The 20,305-nt window shown below is 50.0% G+C and overlaps 1 long non-coding RNA gene across 1 annotated transcript in view; it reads left to right on the top strand.

The window, feature by feature from the left end:
- The first annotated feature begins 1,482 nt into the window (after positions 1-1,482).
- Positions 1,483-20,305, top strand: part of LOC138741527 (uncharacterized) — a 58,763-nt gene continuing 39,940 nt past the window's right edge. Inside the window, exon 1 of the long non-coding RNA XR_011343553.1 lies at positions 1,483-1,789. This is a non-coding gene — a long non-coding RNA (uncharacterized lncRNA). The remainder of the gene's footprint in view (positions 1,790-20,305) is intronic.

Below are 20,305 nucleotides of genomic sequence, written 5' to 3'. Positions count from 1 at the left end.
CTCAAACCAATCAAAGCCATGGGCAGAGAAGGGTTTTGCGGAGATGTAATGAAATTAGACGATATGTATTCCGCCAAGTACTGCCACCATTTTTTGTTTGCCGAGGGACTCATGGATAAAACTATTTCTGAAAAAAAACCAAAAAAGGAACTATTACAAAACAACTTCATGGAAAACAATGAACAATGTATACCTTCTTCAATTAAAGCTAGCAGAAGGAGACATACATTCACTACCTGCCACGAAAAATGAAGGGCTGTGGATGTGAGAAATATAGAGCAAAACTTTTTGGCCTGCAAACTTATTTCCTGGAATTGAAGGCGATAAAACAAAAGGAAAACTACATGGAAAGCTGGTTCCACATCAGTCAAATGCAAGCATGTTGAAACAAGGAACGCTCTGAAAACATTGTTAACTTTCTGCGTATATCCAGGCAATTTTAGGGCCTGTCTCCAATGCCTCCAACCTTGAAAAACTCTCACATTGCTTGGCAATATACAGCAAAGCTTAGCAGCAAAGTCCTTTCCTTCCCCAAAAAAATGTTTAATCCATTCATTTCCATACACCCCCCCCCCCCCCATTAAGGATTTCAGTCTTTGGCTCCCCTTAAACATTTCATGGTCCCCAGGGGGAGGGGGAGGGGGAGGGGGAGGGAGAGGAGGACACCCATTGAGAATGGCTGTTTTAGAGGAAGCATTCTGGTCACGGGGCCTGTAAAGTACACTGGAGTAATGGGAAGTCTGGTTGTGGAGATTAGATGCAGATTTTCTGTAATCTAATAGTACTTTGAAAGAGGCTCAAAGGATTCACTGGTCTTTCCCTCTGCTCTTCCAACCAGGAATTCCTATGATTTGTGATGAATTGATCCTCAAAATAAATGACACAATCAATGTTTGAGAGGAAGGCCGTTGATCTGATTTCTGTTTAAGTTTAAGATCAGCAGCAGATTTGTGGCAGTAAGCCATGGAACAAATAACCATTGGGATCTCAGGGGACCCTACTTTCAACCCAACAGATTGATTAAACTTAGAGCATACGGTGTTTGAAGATAGAACAAGCTTCAGCAATGATGGGAGGTGTAATGCAGGAGGTTACATTCTGCAGACGCTGTGATTGTTGTCGAAGCACAGAAATTCAGGCCTGAGCCCTTCCTCAAGGCGTGAGTGAAAAAACACATCGTCTGAATTGAAGGCTAGGGAAAGAAATGGGGGAAGAATGGGAGGGGGAGCAGTCCAGACCAAAAGACAAAAGGTGTTAATGGATAAGAGGAAAGGTGATTTTGGCTCTGTGAAAGGAGACAGAGGGAAAAGGGAAGAGAGAGAGAGAGAGAGAGATCTTTTTTATACAGCCGCTGTGTTCCAGGAAATTATTCCCAAATTTCCATAATACAGTCTGCATAAAAAGATTGGAGTAAAAAGAGGGGCTCATCCCCATTCTGAAATTTTACCTCCTTCACCCCTAGATATTTCTACAGAACTCCTGCAGTCGAAACTGAATCGCAGGTGATCCGCAGCAACGAGCTAATGAGAATGACGTACTGATGACACGTAAAGTACACAACGTTGCAGTGCTCTTCAGGCCGCAGAATATTTTTGGACATGGATGATTCATGTCACTGACGAGGTTGTCGCAGTGACGCTGTACATGGCATGTGGTTATATGCATGGTCAACGTTGATGCTATGGTGTCCTACGTCAAGCCTATGTTAATACTGGACTTCAAGTATTCCGTTTAAACTCGCTGAATCATATGGATATTTGAAGTTTTCTGTGAATGGCCACTCTGGAAGGTAAGGAGACACCAGAAAGAGGAAAAAAACACAAGTTCTATGTAAGACACATGAGAGAGAGAGAGAGAGAGAGAGATAGATGGGGTGGTGATTTAATGGAAACCAGAGAGATCAATGTTAATGCCATCTGCTTGGTGGGTGCCCAGATGGAAGATGAGGTGTAGTTTCGCTAATTTCCTGGTGGCCTCAGTCTAGATGTGCATGAGACCGTGGACAGACATGACGGCAAGGGAATGGGGTGGGGAATTAAAGTGGGTGGCCACTGGGAGATCCACACCATTATGACAGACAGAGCCGAGGCGCTCAATGAAACGATCTCCCAATCTTGTGTCCAGTCTCTCCAATATAGAGGTGACCTCAAAGGGAGCACCGGGTGTGGTCCTCCTTTGCCACACCCCAATGAGTTCTGCGTACACCATGATGCTGAACTCTTCTTCCATCAGCTTCCTTTCAGTGCCCACTTCTACCCCCACTACAGACTCCTTCTCCCACTTTAAACCTTCTTCCTTTTTTTGAATATATTATTTTAATTTTTCCAAGACTCGTATAGAACATTATCACAGACATCGTATAAATAGTATTTTTAAATTACAGAGTCTCATATGATTGCCCAAATCTCACTCCCCCTCCTCCTCCCAACTGCTAACATTCAAAAGAATTGTCCAAAAGAGAAGGGGTGTTTGAGCTGCCTTGATTAATTAGTCCAGATCTTGATCTTCAGTAATTCAACGCATTATTTAAAACTTCCGGGGAAGTTAATTATATCCTTAAGCCAGTATGAATCACATAAGGTTGCCATATTTTAACAAACACGTCATATTTCTTTCTAACGTTATAAGTTATCTTTTCCAGGGGGGCACAACTTTGCATTTCCACATTCCAGTGAGTAATAAGTAGGGGGGAGTTGGACTTCCATGTTACAGCTGTACATTTCCTGGCCACCGCTAGTGCAATCTTCATGAACTTGATTTGAGATTTTGATAGTTTTATGCCAATAACCATAAGATTGCTCAATAAATACAGCTCTGGTTCCAATGGAAAATCCATTTCTATAATTTTTGTCAATATTTCTGCCAAGTCATTTCAAAAGGATCTTACATTCATGCACAGCCAGGTTGAATGTATAAATGTTCCAACCACACCTAAAACACGAGTCTAGAATTTCAGATTTTAGACCGTATAATTTTTGTGGTGTAAGGTATAATTGGTGCATAAAATTGAATTGTACCAATCTATATCTGATATTAATAAATGATGTCATATTATCAGAGCACAATTTTGACCAATATTGTTCTTGAATCCTTTTCCCCAAGTTCAAACCTTCTTCCTTCTCCTGGAAACCTCATTCCGGCCTTTTGCCTGCTCTGTCCCTTAATATTTTCATCTGCTGCTGTTACTTCAACTGTATCGACTTCTCCACTCCCCTCACAAATTCCAGTCTCACCCCCTCGGAAGGCCTGGCCCTCCACTCTCTCCGTACTAATCCCAACCACACCATTAAACCTGGAGTCAAGGGTCGGTCTGGTGCACTGACCTCTATCTGGCCGAACTCTCAGACACCTCCTCTTACTTACCCCTCCAACAGAACCCCACCAAAACTCAGCAAACCACTGTAGCGTGTGCTATTTCTAAACTCATAATTTCTGGTCATCTCCCTAGCACGACCTCCAACCGCATTGTTTCCCAACCACGCACTGCCTATTTCTATCTCCTACACAAACCCAATTGTCCACGCAGACCGTTCGTTTTTGCATTTTCTATCCAGCCTAAACTGGTATCTGCTTATCTTGATTCTTTTATGTTTCCCCCCCCACCACAGTCCAGTCCCTCCCCACCTACGTCCGGGATAATTCACATGCCATCCATCACTTCAACAACTTCCATTTCCCTGAATTTGACCTTGTCATCTTTACCATGGATTTCTGATCACTATACACTTCCTTACTCCACACCGAAGACTTCAAAGCCCTTTATTTCTTTCTCGACAACAGACATAACTGGTCTCCCTCCACTACCACTACCCTCTTCCAGCCGACAGAACTTGACCTCACGCTCAGTGACATCTCCTTTGACTCATCGCTCTTTCTCCAAGTCAAAGGGGTAGATATGGGAACCCACATGGGCCCCATTTGTGCCAGCCTTTTTGTTGGCCATGTGGCTCTGTCTTCCACAATAATGAGATCTCCCAGTGCTCCCCCCTCACTACTTCAATTCCCCACCCCATTCCTTTGCTGACATGTCTGTCCATGTTTTCATGCACTGCCAGGCAGAGACCACCCTCAAATTGGTGATACAACGCTGTCTGGGCACCCTCCAACTGAATGGCATGAACATTGACTTCTCCTTTCCATTAAAGTCCCCTCCCCCATCTTATTACCCCTGTCTCTTTTCCTTTAGCTCTTAGGCCTTTTATACACCCAGTTTGTTCTGGGAAACTATTCCCTTTTTTATGGAATGCATGCTGTATAAAAAGCACAGAACCGGAATGGGGATGCCATTTCCAGTTCCGTCTTTTTATCATCTGGACCCCTTGTAATTTTCTCAGAACGTGCGCAGTGTAAACTGCCCTGCAGGCTCTCCGGGACTAACTGGGCTAATGAATACGATGTCACAGTCAACATCAACACAGTCCCACCTCTTTAGATGCCGCCATCCCTTCTATCAATATGTTTAAGTGCATTTAAGTGGATTGGCAAGTGGGCATGCGTTTCATTTGGCGGGACTGGGTGTCTCGAATGCCACCGCTCATCGCCCAGCTGAGGGGAATGTTAAAATGGGCAACTAATTGGGACATCAGGCTTGGGACCAGTCTGTTGGGCAGAGAGGAAGGCAAGGTATGTCCCAATCAAGGAGACATTTCACTAAATCAGGATGAGGCACAAAGTAAGAAAATGTAAAGTACACAATCCGTAGATGAGCACAGGATCTGAACGTCTCACCAGTGACGCTGGTGGGTGAGTGATCTGAACCCTGTCCATCCTCCTTGCGTCATTGGCATTCAAAGTACTGCTCGCATGTCTAAAGCCACCTGCTCCCCTTCATGCTCCCAACACCTCTGGGAAGTCAGGCTGATGGCACTGTCTCAGAATTCACGGCTACCATTTCTGCTCTATTTATTTAGTAATTCTTTGATGAAATAAACTCTAAAAGCTGGTAAATGGGGACAGTTCCTCAAGGAACCTCACAGCACTCAATGAAGCAACAACACTCGGGTATGACATTTGATAGACAGAATTTAGTTTCACTGCCTGAGTATTATCAGTCTCAGTGATATCATGAAAGATATCCTGACTTCAGATCCTCCGTGGTGCCGAAACCTTCGAGTTTATGACCCCATTATTTTGCAAGAAGAGAGCATTTATTCCAAGCACTTCTATTGTTTCAGTAAATACAAATAAAAGGTCTGGCAGAGGTTGAGGGAGAAAGACGGGGTGTGATAAAAAGATCGGCTAAGATCCTTCTAAGGAAACAAGGAAAGGTTTGCAATGTGGAGTTAGGCAGGGAAAGGAGCAACTCGAAGGACGTGTATTAGATTAGTATCCCTCAGAAGGGATGGAATGGAGAAGGCTGAGGAGAAGAAGGGGGGGGCGACTGTATGCTTGTGATAGTACAGATCTATCACCAATGTACATAGTGTATATAGTTACTGTATCTAGACTGTGCTTACAGCGATTGGCTGAGAGCTAAGCCACACCTATTGTTTGGGCCTTAAAGGGTTGTGTCCCTAGCCAGGTCGGATCATTCCGGACTGGTCGGCCACCTGTGAAGAGCTCCGGTCTTTTGCTAATAAAAGCCTTGGTTTGGATCAACAAGTCTTTGGTTCTTTCGACGAGCTCTACAATTTTATTAGCAAAAAGAATTTTTTTTGAAAGGGATGGAGCGTTTAACTCGGCCAGAAAAACTTGATATCGACCCACAGTCAGCTACAGCCTTCAAAGCCTTTAAGTTCTGGCTGCTGAACTTTGAAAACTTCCTGAGATTCATTCAGGTAGAGGAGGATAACCAGCGTCTAACAGCATTGCTGTCTATGGTGTCCTTGAGAGTCTACGAGAACATCCAGGATGAGACCACTTACACCGCAGCCATAAAGGTACTGAAGGAACTGTATGATCAACCGGTGAACAGAGTTCATGCCCGGCTCATGCTTGCGTCGAGGAAACAACAGCCCGGCGAGTCCAGCAGGGCATATTTACAAGTACTAAAGGCATTGGGCAAGGACTGTAACTGTGTGGACAAAACTGCTGCCGAGATCACTAGCGACCTTGTCCGGGATGCCTATGTGGCCGGGCTCCGATCGAACGAAGTGAGGCTGCGTTTGCTCGAACAAGGGGTAGAAAAACTAGAGGACGTGGCCCGGATTGCAATCACAATGGAGGATGCAGCCTTAAAGTCCACCGAGCTCTCTAGGGACTGGACCCCTCGTTCCCCTGACGGCCTGTCGGCTGCTGCTACCCTGCCCCGTGCGAACCCGAAATGTTATTTCTGCGGGAGGGACAAGCACAGCAGATCCCAGTGCCCAGCAAGAAAAGCCAGGTGCCAGAAGTGCCTTAAAAAGGGCCACTTTGCTGCAGTCTGTAGGTCTAAAATGGCCGCCAGCAAACACAGTGCCTCGTGTGAAGCTCAACCGCCACTATCCCATTCAAACTCTTCTTCCCCAGAGCTCTCGTCCAATGAGAGCGAGGGCTCCCCCGCACGGCAACGCCTGATGTCACGGAGACGCCGAACCCGGAAGGGGCAACCCACCGTCGCAACCATGGTGATGGCCTGCCTCTCGCCCCCGTGCGGAACACTTGACACTACCGCCGCTGCTGCCGCCGCCACAGCCACCCCCGGGGCCGACGCTACCGCCGCTGCTGCCGCCGCCACGGACACCCCCGGGGCCGACGCTACCGCCGCTGCTGCCGCCGCCACAGCCACCCCCGGGGCCGACGCTATCGCCGCTGCTGCCGCCGCCGCCACGGACACCTCCGGGGCCGACGCTACCGCCGCTGCTGCCGCCGCCACGGACACCTCCGGGGCCGACGCTACAGCCGCTGCTGCCGCCGCCACGGACACCCCCGGGGCCGACGCTACCGCCACTGCTGCTGCCGCCACAGACACCCCCGGGGCCGACGCTACCGCCGCCGCAGCCACCCCCGCGGCCAACCAGGTGCTCACTCTAGCGTCCATCGCTGACGACCGCCAGGGCCCGACCACCGATCACGAGCAACTACAAACCCCACTACTTACCATTCACCCGCCACAACAGCACTTCCGGGAGGTTCTCCAACCTGCTCCTCGAGCGTTGACTACGTCATCCCGTTGCGTGACGTCATCCCGTTGCGTGACGTCATCGCGCAAAACTCGCCTGTCAACTGCTTCAATAACATTAAACCAGCAATGCTCTCATCCCCTCACCAGAGCAATGGAACTGATTAAAGTGCATGGACACTACACCAATTGCTTATTTGACTCTGGGTCAACTGACAGTTTTATCCAGCCAGATCTGGCCCTCCGTTGGGGACTTGACATTATCCCCACTACCCAGAGGATCTCATTAGCGACGAGGTCGCACTCGACTGGGATAAAGGGGTATTGCATCGCCACGCTGGAAGTACAGGGCGTGACGGTCACCCACTTTAAATTATTCGTCCTTCCCCAATTGTGCGCCCCAGTGTTGCTGGGATTAGACTTCCAGTGTCAGTTCCAAACGGTGTCCCTACACTTTGGGGGACCCCACGCCCCCCTCTCGGTCTGCCATCGCCCCACTCCCGAAGCACCCGAGCAACCCGCCCCCGTGCCCCGGGGCCAATCCTGCGGCCTTTCCACACTCCGGATTGCCCCGCCAGCACTCTTCGCAAACCTCACCCCTGGCTGGAAGCCTGTGGCCACCAAAAGTCGGCAATATAGTTACGAAAACAGGCAATTCATTAGGAGTGAGGTGCGTAGATTGCTGGATGAGGGCATCATCGAACCCAGTTCAAGCCCCTGGAGAGCCCAGGTGGTGGTTGTCAAGAATGGGGAAAAACTACGGATGGTGGTCGACTACAGCCAGACCATTAACCGCTTCACACTCCTGGATGCGTACCCCCTGCCACGCATCACGGATGTGGTGAACCAGATCGCCCAGTACCGCATTTTCTCCACTATTGACCTACGTTCGGCCTACCACCAGCTCCCGATCCGCTGCGAGGACCGACCATTCACGGCCTTTGAAGCGAATGGGCGGCTATATCAATTTCTCAGGGTACCATTCGGGGTCACAAATGGTGTCGCGGTCTTCCAGCGGGAAATGGACAGGATGGTGGACCAGAACGGGCTAACCGCTACCTTCCCGTATCTGGACAATATCACCATCTGCGGCCACGACATGCAGGACCATGACGCCAACCTAGACAAATTTCTTCAAACTGCCCATCAGCTAAACCTGACTTACAATTTGGACAAGTGTGTTTTCCGGACCACACGACTCGCTATTCTAGGTTGTGTGGTGGAAAACGGGATAGTCATGCCAGATCCTGACCGCATGCGTCCCTTAATGGACTTACCCCCCCCACATACCCAGAAAGCTCTCAAACGCTGCCTGGGCCTTTTCTCTTATTACGCACAATGGGTTCCAAACTACGCCGACAAGGCACGTCCTCTTATCAAGACCACCTCTTTTCCCCTCTCGACCGAAGCCACAGCGGCTTTCGATCGAATCAAATCTGACATCGCTGCTGCGACGCTGCACGCGATCGATGAGTCTGTCCCGTTTCAAGTCGAGAGCGATGCATCCGACTTCGCCCTGGCAGCCACCTTGAACCAGGCTGGTCGGCCTGTAGCCTTCTTCTCCAGAACCCTCCAGGGTCCGGAGAGTAGACACTCCTCGATCGAGAAGGAGGCCCAGGCCATAGTTGAAGCGGTACGTCGTTGGAGACATTACCTCGCTGGGAGGCGCTTTACACTGTTGACTGATCAACGCGCGGTCTCCTTCATGTTCAGCAACACCCAGCGTGGTAAGATAAAAAACGACAAATTCGCCAGATGGAGAATCGAACTCTCCACCTTTAACTATGACATCCTGTACCGGCCTGGTAAGCTCAACGACCCGCCTGACGCGCTCTCCAGGGGGACGTGCGCCAGCATACAGATGGACAGACTACGGAAACTCCATGAGGCGCTCTGTCATCCAGGGGTCACTAGGTTTGCTCACTTTGTCAAGGCGCGCAACTTACCCTACACAGTTGAGGAGATCCGCTCCATGACCCGAGCCTGTTCGGTGTGCGCCGAATGCAAGCCCCACTTCTTCCGTCCGGATAACTCCCACGTCATCAAAGCCACCCGCCCCTTCGAGCGTCTTAGCGTAGACTTTAAGGGACCCCTACCGTCGACCAACCGTAATACCTACATCCTTACGGCCATCGACGAATACTCCCGCTTCCCATTCGCTGTGGCCTGCCCAGACACCACTGCCACCTCAGTGATACAGGCCCTTCACAGTATTTTCACCATCTTCGGGTACCCCAATTCCATCCACAGTGATAGGGGGTCCTCATTCATGAGTGCAGAGCTGCAACAGTACCTTCTGGAGTGTGGCATTGCTTCAAGCAGGACCACGAGCTATAACCCACGCGGTAATGGCCAGGTCGAGAGGGAGAATGCCACCATATGGAGAGCGGTTACACTGGCTCTCCGGTCTAAAGGTCTCCCCACCTCTCACTGGCAGGAGGTTCTCACTAGTGCCTTACACTCCATCCGCTCCCTCCTATGTACTGCAACAAATGCCACCCCCCACGAAAGGATGTTCCTTTTCCCGAGGAAATCCGAATCGGGAACCACTGTACCGGCATGGCTCACCGTCCCTGGCCCCGTCCTTTTGCGACGCCACGTCCGGCACTCAAAGAATGACCCCTTGGTCGACCGAGTGACTCTACTCCACGCGAACCCACATTACGCATACGTGGAGTTCCCAGACGGGTGGGAGGACACTGTTTCGGTGCGGGACCTAGCTCAGGACGCGGTAGACCCAGCAAACCCCCCAACTCCTTATGCTCCAGGCCCCGTGCCGCAACAGAAGGACCAACAGCACCCCAATGACTCGGGCCACCCTGCCGACAAAACGACTGGGGAATTGAGCGACGGAGCAGTCGCACCCGATGAGCCCGCTGGTGACACCACTCCAGCGACCCCAATCCCGGCACCACGGCGGTCACGCCGGATGGTCAGACCCCCTGACCGTTACAGTCCTTGACCTACCCCTTCCTTTTCATTCTCTCCCTCGTTTTTGTTTTTTTTTTTTCCCGGGTCAATTCTCCAAGAAGGGGTGAATGTGATAGTACAGATCTATCACCAATGTACATAGTGTATATAGTTACTGTATCTAGACTGTGCTTACAGCGATTGGCTGAGAGCTAAGCCACACCTATTGTTTGGGCCTTAAAGGGTTGTGTCCCTAGCCAGGTCGGATCATTCCGGACTGGTCGGCCACCTGTGAAGAGCTCCGGTCTTTTGCTAATAAAAGCCTTGGTTTGGATCAACAAGTCTTTGGTTCTTTCGACGAGCTCTACAATGCTCCACATATGTTATACGTCAACAGCGGATATCGACGCAGTGGCCTTGTACGTCCCAACTCTTGATTATGCTGCATAAAATGGCGGACTGAAAAGGAGATTTGCAGGTTTTGGTTGTTCCAGTATGAATGACCAATGCTGGCACCTCGGAGGCTATTCATTGCGGATAAATCCCATAAATGCTGTGTAAAAATTATATCTGCCTCTCTCTCACTCTCTCTCTCTCTCTCCTTTCAGAGCCTAAACCAATCCTCACCTTTCCTTTTATCACATCCAATTATAACACCTTTTGTCTGTTGGTCTGGACTCCTCTCCCTGCCACACTTCCCCCTCTCTGTCCCCAGCCTTTCATTTAGACGCTTGTCACTCACACCTTGAGGAAGGGATCAGGCCCAATAATATATGCTGCGAGACTGACTCCATTCCTTAGATCCTGATGCATGCTACTCTTTGGGCTTTCTGCAGCCTGAGCACCCAGTGGCTAAGGATCCACGTGATGGAAGGCCCGGAATTAATTACACATCAGAATCCCATCTTCACGGATCTGACTGATCGATAGCCTGGCTGAACTTCGTTCATGATTAACTGTCTGGAGCACAAGAAGCTTTTGCTTTTGGAATCATCAGTCACTCAGAATCTCCTGTATCAGCTCTTCAAATCTTTTCACTTTCCATTCACATTTCTTTCCAGCAGCCGTCATCCCTTGTGTTTAGGGAAGATTCATCAAGTAACAACAACCCCAGCCTTAGCTCCCACCACTTTGTCACACCTCTTCCTTTCTTTTTAAAAGATGTTTATTGCCGTTTTACAATCTAAGCCATTGAACAGTACAAGATTTGAAAAAGAAAAAAAATTAAATATTGTCGTAATAAGAAAATCCAGCGCACAATCGTAACAATAAAATTTACAGTTCTCACTCCTCTTCTCATTTATTCATTTTATGAATGTTTGCATTATCCACAGTTGAACAAAACAGTTCTGTTATATTATCAAAGTAAAAAGAAAGAAAAATAAGATCTTATAAATTAAAATCCCTATCAATAAGCAAGGCTAAAAAAGAAAGATATATGGGGATCGAGAGACGGCAACCCCGGAACCAGCCAGCACAGTACCAGAACTTGTAAACAGCCCCCAGTTCTTTAGGTTATGCTTAATAGTCCATAAATGGGCCAATCACACTTCTTCAAAGGCAGGGACTTGAATTCCTGTAATTAGATGGACGCTGGTTTTCCAACAGCCTCCTATTTTCACGCTCGCTCCATGGGGTTTGCTGGCGTGTGACTTTGGTTCCTTTTACTGCTCTCTTTGCCCCATTAGCTGCAGGAGGTGAGATCGGTGACCAGGTGCGGGGAGCCTGGCGGAAAATTGCATTGGCTGGCAAAGTCAAAACACCAAAATGGCAGACATTGGAACTTGGAGTAAAGAGCACAAAGGTGGAGGGACTCTGCAGCTCAGGCAGCACTCGTTGGCATTCATGGGTAGAAATTGGTTGACAGTCAGATGGAGGACAGATGGAGGACCCTCCATAAGTGTAGCAAAGTACATCCTTCCCCACCAACCAACAATATTCTGATATTCCCAGGGTTGATATATGGACCTATTTATTCCAGATTTCCAAATGCCCTTCAGGTTCTTGTCTATACCAGCTATCTTTTTTTTTTTTAATTTTTTTATTTTTCACACCATAAATCACATTAGCCATGATATACACTATTTCTTTTTCACACATATACAGTGACTTTTTCTCCCCCCCCCCTTTCCTCCCAAACCACCCCCCCACCCCCCCCCCTCTCATCCATTTTAGTATACCAGCTATCTTCAAGCATTCCCATTCCCTTATTAATTTTCCTGGTAATCTTGCATTTCCATCAATTCCCTCCTACCCTCCCCTCCCCTCTCCGGATTCTACCATTCACTTACTCACCAAAAACAACTTGCACCAGCCAAGTAACTTACCAACCAGCACATCTATGGGAGGTAGGCAACCCGCACATTGTCCTCAGGTACGGACAGGAGAGGATCATCAGGGGTCATGGGGTGGTCTGGTGATCGAATTGGGCATAGAAGGTATTTTCAGCTGGGAGTGAAGCTTAATATGGGTATATAAGATTAAGAAGGGCTTAGATAGAGTGGAGTGTGGTGGTACACCATCGGTCTACTGCAGGGGGAAACCTCTGTACCTGCAGGAGTGTAAGGGGACAGGACAACACCTGGCCGGCTGTCAATCAGTCGGCCTGAAGGGATCAAGTCCCACCAGGTCGGGTGTCAATCACCCTCCGGGATATAAGCCTGCGCCGGCCTTCCGAGGCCTCACTCAGAGTTGCTGCAGCCACAGCCAGCCTGGCTCTGTAGAAGTCTTTGTGGATTAAAGCCTGTTGTACAGTCTTTATCTTTGTGTGTGTCTGATTCTGGCTAACAGTGCACCACAATTTAATCCACAAAACTTTCCCACAGTGGCTATGGAAAAACTCCTGTGCGCAGGGAGCCTCAAGGTCGACCCACGCCACCCGGAAGCCCAGACATGCTTCGAAATCTGGCAGCACATGGTTGAGGCAATCATCAAGACACAAGAGGGCAACATCCTGGACTCTGATCAGAAGACGTTGGTCCTACTCCAGTCAAAGCTGGGTCCCCGTGCCTTCCAGGTAACCAAAGGCTGCTCCACATACAAGAATGCAATGGACACTCTCAAGAACTTGTACAAGCCCCCCATGAATGTGGTCTGTGCAAGGTACCTTCTCAACACCCGAGCCCAGCAACCCGGGGAGACAGCTGAGTCTTACCTGGGACACTTGTGAGAGTTGGCTCAACCGTGTCTGGCTGAACCCAGGGTAGGGTAGAGGAGGTGGAGAGGCTGATCCAGGATGCCTTCATCCGAGGGCTATGCTTGAGGGCCATCTGGCAGAAGCTGCTGGAAGACAATATCTATGCCCTAACCAGGACAGTGAAAGTGGTCCAAACCCTGGAAACAGCAACCTGGCACGTCGAAGCCTTCGATTTCAGGTTCCCCCAGACTCCCTCATGGCCCTCTCACACTGCAGCTGCAGCCCAAGGCTAAGCTGGGGAGGAGAACATCACTGCGGCAGGTGACCAGTGTCCCTGTAAGTACTGTGGGTCCTGGTGTGGGTCAGATCGACGATCGTGCCAAAACTGCCCGGCAAGGAACCAGTATTGTTTCCGATTCGGCAAGAAAGGCCACTTTGCAAAAGTGTACCTCTCTAAACTTGCCGGCAGCTCAGTGGCCCTCTATGACCTCCCCACCTCTCCCGTGGACCCCCCACGTGCACGTGCCAGGAGGTGCCATTGTCCCCGCGACGACTTCCCCATTCCCTGACTTCAACCGCGCAACATCCAGCCCCGCCAGCAACCGTCACAGTGTGTGCCCCGAGCATCTGCACCAGCCCCTGCCCTTGCCGGCGCCGCTCACTGAGAACTACAGCGATGTCACTTCCGGCTCATGGCATGACATCACCTCCAGCTGATGTAACAACATCACTGCTGCTGGCCGTGATGACGTCACTTCCCCCAGCACAGCGGACACGGCTGGGGAAGGAGGCCAGCTTCGCAGTGGCCCCCCACGTGCAGCTGCCATCTTGGGCCAGACAGCGCCCCACACAAATGGACCTCAACGACGTTGAGAACGACGTGGTCAACATGGGCGATGACAAGGCCGCCCTACCAATGCTCCCCATGTTTCTAGGTGCCATCGGCTGCCGCACGCTGCACCCAGCGACCAACAGCAACGTGGTCAACACAGGTGATGACCAGGCCGCCCTACCGATGCTCCCCACACCTCTGGAGGCCATCGGCTACTGCACGCTGCACCTCATGACCGATGTCGACGTGGTCAACATGGGCAATGACCAGGCCGCCCAATCGACACTCCCCATCCCTCCGGATAGCGACGACTCCAACTCCAAGACAGTCCTGGCCATCACCACGCTGACCAGGGACATCCCCCACGATCTTGGGCGCTCGATGATGGACATGCGAGTCAACAGGCAGGTAACAAAGTGCCTGTTGGACAGTGGCAGCACCGAAAGCTTCATTCACCCGAGTGTGGCCCACTCCCTAAAGTTAAAGGTCAACCCCACTACCTGCTCGATCGCCCTCGCCGCCAAGGATAAGACTGTTGGTACCCTTGGGCGCTGCTCGGTTGATATACACAGGATTCAGGCTCCTGGTCATGCCCAAACTCTGCGCACCACTCCTCCTGGGCCTGGATTTCCAGTGCCACGTGCAGAGTGTCACCCTTGCTTTCGGGGGGCCCCAACCTCCACTCACATTGCACAGCATGCCAATCTACCAGCCCCGGCCAACCTGCAGCCTCTCCACACTGCGCATCACCCCACCAGCGTTCTTTCCACATCTTGCGCTAGGTTGCAAGCCGATCGCCGCCAGAAGTAGGTGCTATTGCACTGCAGACAGGAACTTCATCAAAGCGGAGGTGTGGCTACTCCTGGCAGAAGGTGTTATAGAGCCCAGAAACAGCCCTTGGAGAGTCCAAGTCCTGGTGGTCAAAGGGGGAAGTAAGCCGAGGATGCTCATGGATTACAGCCAGACCATTAATTGGTACACCCAGCAGGATGCCTACCCCCTGCCGAGGATCGCCGACATGGTCAATGAGATAGCCCGCTACGGGTTTTCTCTATGATTGACCTGAAGTCGACGTATCACCAAATCCCTATCCAACCGAAGGACAAACCCTACACCGCCTTTGAGGCGTATAAGCGCTTGTACCAGTTCCGCCGGGTTTTTTTTGGGGTCACAAACAGGGTCTCCGTCTTTCAACGTGATATAGATCGCATGGTAGACCGGCACAAACTGAAGGCGACGTTCCTATATCTGGATAATGTCACTATCTGAGGCTGTGACCAGCAGGACCACGATGCTAACCAGGAAAAATTCCTCCAAACAGCCGCGGAGCTGAACCTCACTTACAACAAGGAGAAGTGTGTGTTCAGCACCACCCGCCTCGCCATCCTGGGGTACATCGTGGCCCATGGAGTCGTTGGCCCAGATCCGGAAAGGATGAGCCCATTAATGGAGTTATCTCTTCCCCCCACACTAAAGGCCCTCTGCAGGTACCTGGGCCTTTTTTCTTATTACTCGCAGTGGGTCCCTCGCTTCTCAGACAAGGTCCGCCCACTGGCCCAAGCCACAACATTTCCCCTCCCACCTGAGGCGCAGGCAGCCTTCACCCGCATCAGGGAAGACATCGTGGGCGCCACAATGCAGGCTGTGGATGAGGACTCCCCCTTCCAGGTGGAGAGCGATGCCTCAACCAAGGGGGGCGCCCCGTCGTCTTCTTCTCCAAGACCCTCCACGGGTCCAAGCTAGGGCACTCCGCCATTGAAAAGGAGGCCCAGGCGATTATGGAAGCGGTCTACCACTGGTGCCACTACCTGGCCTGCAGGAGATTCACGCTCCTCACAGACCAGCAGGACATGTCGTTCATGTTTAACACTACCCACAAGAGCATGATCAAGGACAACAAGATCCTGCGCTGGAGAGTTAAGCTGGCAACCTACAGCTACTACATCCAGTACCGCTCCAGGAAGTTTAACGACTCCCCTGATGCCCTCTCTCACACCTGCGTGTCTATGCATGATGACAGGTTGCAGGCATTCCATGAGTCTCTCTGCCATTCAGACGTCACCCGGTCGTACCATTTCATTAAGTCCTGAAATCTGCCATACACCATCAGGGACGTCAGGGACGTGAGGCCTATCGGGTCTGTGCGGAGTGTAAACCCCACTTCTTCCATCCCCTCCAGGCCCACATTGTAAAGGCTACTCGGCCTTTCGAGTGTCTTGGCATGGACTTCAAAGGGCCCCTGCCTTCCACAAACCAAAACATCTACTTCCTCACGGTAGTGGACGAGTACTCACGCTTCCCTTTCACCAACCCTCGTCCGGACACCTCCACAGCCACCATCATCAGGGCCTTGGAGCAGATTTTCACCATGTTTAGCTACCCTGCCTTCAACCACAGCGACCGGAGGTCTAGTTTCATGAGCGACGAGCTGCGCCAGTACCTGTCGTCGAGGGGCATTGCAACCAGTCGCACAACAAGCTATAACCTGAGAGGCAACGGGCAAGTAGAATGTGAGAATGGGGTGGTCTGGAAGGCAGTCCTCCTGGCTCTCAGGACAAAAGGGTGGGCCGTTGAATCCTGGCAGGACGCCCTGCCTGAGTCGCTCCATGCCATTCGGTCACTGCTGTGCACGGCTACCAACGATACCCCTCATGAATGCCTGTTCTCATTCTCCAGGACGTCAGCAACTGGAATGTCACTCCCAGCATGGCTCACGTCCCCGGGACCGGTGCTTCTGCGTAAGCATGTACGGACACATAATGCTGAAGCCCTGGTAGAGCAGGTTTTCCTCCTTCATGTAAACCATAACTACACTTACGTTAGGTTCAGCAGTGGCAGGGAGGACATCATCTCAACCAGGGACCTGACACTAGCAGGAGCACACACCATACCACGCCACCCTCCAACCCAGGACGACGCTAATTGTGCATACATCCCCATCCCCAGGCAGCCATGGGGCATGCAGGGCCTCCTTGACTACCAGGGGCCCGCTTCAGCCTTAGGAGACAAACCCGCCCCTCCACCCATCCAATACGACCATCCATAAGTTGACCCCGGCCCCCCTGGCCACCCCTCCATGCGGCACCACACCAGCCACACTCACACCCCTGCCGCCAGCCCCCCCATTTCCCCTCTGAACAGGAGCCACTCCTACGACGGTCACAGAGACCCTGGCGGCCGCCGAGTTGTCTCAACCTGTAAATATTGTATGTACATAGTGGGTGCATTTCCTTGTTATTGCCCATCCTCCCCGGGACAATTTTAAAGAAGAGGGTGAATGTTTTGGTACACCACCAGCCTACTGCAGGGGGCAACCTCTGTACCTGCAGGAGTGCAAGGGGACAGGACAACACCTGGCTGGCTGTCAATCAATCGGCCTGAAGGGATCAAGCCCCACCCGGTCAGGTGTCAATCACCCTCCGGGATATAAGCCTGCGCCGGCCTCCCGAGGCCTCACTCAGAGTTGCTGCAGCCACAGCCAGCCTGGCTCTGTGGAAATCTTTATGGATTAAAGCCTGTTCTACAGTCTTTATCTTTGTGTGTGTCTGATTCTGGCTAACAGCGCACCACATGGAGATCAAATATCTTTTTTCCTGGAACAACACTAACAAATACCAGAGGTCAACTGTGTAAGATGAGGGGAGGAAAGTTTTGGGGAGATGTCAGAGTAGCGGGTGCCTGGAATGCATTGTCAAGGGTGGTGGTGGAGACGGGTACAACAGGCAAACGGATGTAAAAATGCATTATGTGTGTGAGGTAGGGAAGGTTTAGATGGTTGTGGGCTAGGTTTACATAGGTCAGTACAATATTGCAGCCTGATGAGCTTGTGGTGTAATATTCTATTAACAAACAGGCCTGAAATAAAAGCAGAAAATACAGGAATTACTCAGCAGTCAGGCAACATCTGTGGAAAGTGAAAGAGGTTTAACATTTCAAATCCCTAAACTCTCCACGACCCTCATGAATCACTCAAGGCTCAAGGTTTGTATTGTTCGACACATGGGTGGTTGGAGTACGCAGAAGGAAAACTCCAGATTTTGCTACACATGCACCAAGTCCAACTGCCTGTGGTGTCCGTGGTCGGTCCTGCTCATGGGAGGACTGAGTCAGTCTCCCTGTTAATGGAAAGATTGCAGTCATTCTTAACAGATGCACGTGGCTCTTGCCTGTTTAATGCTCAGTTGGCAGACTCTCCATTATTAGACGCTGTGGTATAAAAAGAGAATATACTGGGAGTTTTCTTTAGCTCTGGAACATCCGCATGGAAGGGAACAGGATTTTCAAGGCCTGTGTGATAGCAACTAGCATCAAATCATACGAAGCTGAGTGCAGGTAAAACGCTAGTTTTAATAGGCTAATATATACAGCTAGGTCTTGGGGTCTTGCCTCTGTGCAAGCCTAGGCCAGAATGAGGGGCGATGGTTCTCCACCGGTTTATATATATGCAAGGTCATCAGGTGAGCCATCTGGTAACCTTGTGATGCAATAACATACCACCACACTGTGCACCATCAGAGCGATGTCTCAGCTCATGGTCATTCTCTCTGTTGATTGGTGTCAAATTTAAATTGAAGGCTCTTTCTTGCCATTCTTTTCACTTAATATGGTAGGTTTTAGAGTCTAAGATTGAAAGGCAAATGGTAAGGTTTACTTCCTAGTGTAATCAACTTTCAAAGCCTCGAGAGCTGCAGGAACAAACCTTCCCTTTCCTTCTCTCTCCTTAATAGATTTCAATTAGATCACCACAAGTGTTCTGGAGAGGGAATGGTTTATTTATTTATGAGGCACAGCTGTGCGCAGTGGTCTGGGTTGTGTCCAAGTTTATCTCCCATGGGGTCCAGCATGTAGAGTCACCTCATCCTATTTGATCTGCTTTAGATTGTATATCAAACTGTTGCTATGAAGCCTCTCCCCTCAGTTTTCCTGGTGGTTTTGCCTCCTTGTGGAGTGTCCTGAAGTATGGTTGACTGATGTCTAAAGCCGGTCAATGGGAATAGAGTTTCTGTGCCTCTGTGAAAGCGAGAGTCATTGGACTGTTGGACCAAGGACTTGTTAATGGTGGAATGAGTTTAAATACACAAATACAATGTGCAGGGGCACTGAAATTCTTATTTCCTGTAGCCACATAGGTACATAAGATACATGGACAATATCAGAGCAAATTAAATTACTATAATATATCATAAGACAGAAAAAGAGATATGAATATAAAAGGATAGGTAAATAAATATCACGATTGTAGTTAGTGCTAAAAAATGATGTTTCAATAATGCAGACATGTCTGTCAGGAGCCAGAAAGATGGGGGAGATCTGAAATGTTTTTTTTCCCCTCCGAAAACTGGCATATAGTCTGGGGGAGAGAAGCAAACAAGCTTTAGGATTAAGATACAGATTAAGGAGAGGAAGGTGCTTGTTGCCTTAAAGTGAATAAGGATGGATAAATCCCAGGGCCTGACAAGCTATATCCTCAGACCATGAGGGAGGCTACTGGAGAAATTGCAGGGGCTGTGATGGTGAGAATAAGTTCAAAGGGTTCAAGAAATAATGTCTTGAACACTAATAGGAGTGAACTATGTATGGTCTGCATTTGTACATGGGGAATTCACAACAGGGAACACACTCACAAAGCAAACGCACACAGGTCATACACACCGGACGCTAGATAACCGCAAATCCCGATTGTGATATGAGGGTCATACCCCTGCCACCCCCTCAATAATAAGCAAGTGCAGGACCCTGATTAGCACAGGAACACAAATCTAGATATAATTTACAACAGGTGAAACTCAATAGTCTCTTCTGGGTGTGAGCCACAATAGGGCCCCGCCTTATACCAGCTCACACCTCGCAACTGGTTTTCCAACATCGCCCACAGTTCTAAACCTGGAATGAAGCTCAGGGATTGTTTCGAGGGAAAAGAGAGCAAGCTGCGCCACGTGGTGGGCTTCATACTACAGCTGGTTGGGAGGGGGGCGGGCCCAGATGTGCCCATGTGATCTATCAGGACCAATTGCATGGCAGCTTCACCTGCCTTGATTGGCAGGTGAGATGAATTCTAACTGTCGTGTTGGGAAGAGTATCAGGTTTGGTGGGTTGACAGAGAGGCAAGTCTGGAAACAAGTGTATCAGTCGCATGTAACTTTAATTAATACACAGGAGACAAACAGGGGAGAATGTTAAACAGTACACAATTAGTATTTCATTTAAGCAATGATATAGATAGTCACCTCAGACCTAGGTTGGCCTCTGACAATAATGAACTTGTACTCGACACTCACACACACTTGAGTAAACACACTACAAACAGGGACTCTTACACACATCCGGTTCCCTGTACCAACAAGAGTGTGCCTCTCTGCAATTATTGATCTATTGCAATACTGTGGCT

The sequence above is a fragment of the Narcine bancroftii genome, chromosome 1 (assembly GCF_036971445.1).
Source record: "Narcine bancroftii isolate sNarBan1 chromosome 1, sNarBan1.hap1, whole genome shotgun sequence".
Lineage (NCBI taxonomy): Eukaryota > Metazoa > Chordata > Chondrichthyes > Torpediniformes > Narcinidae > Narcine > Narcine bancroftii.
The sequence above is the reverse complement of the archived record's forward strand: the minus strand, read 5'-3'. Positions and strand labels throughout refer to the sequence as shown.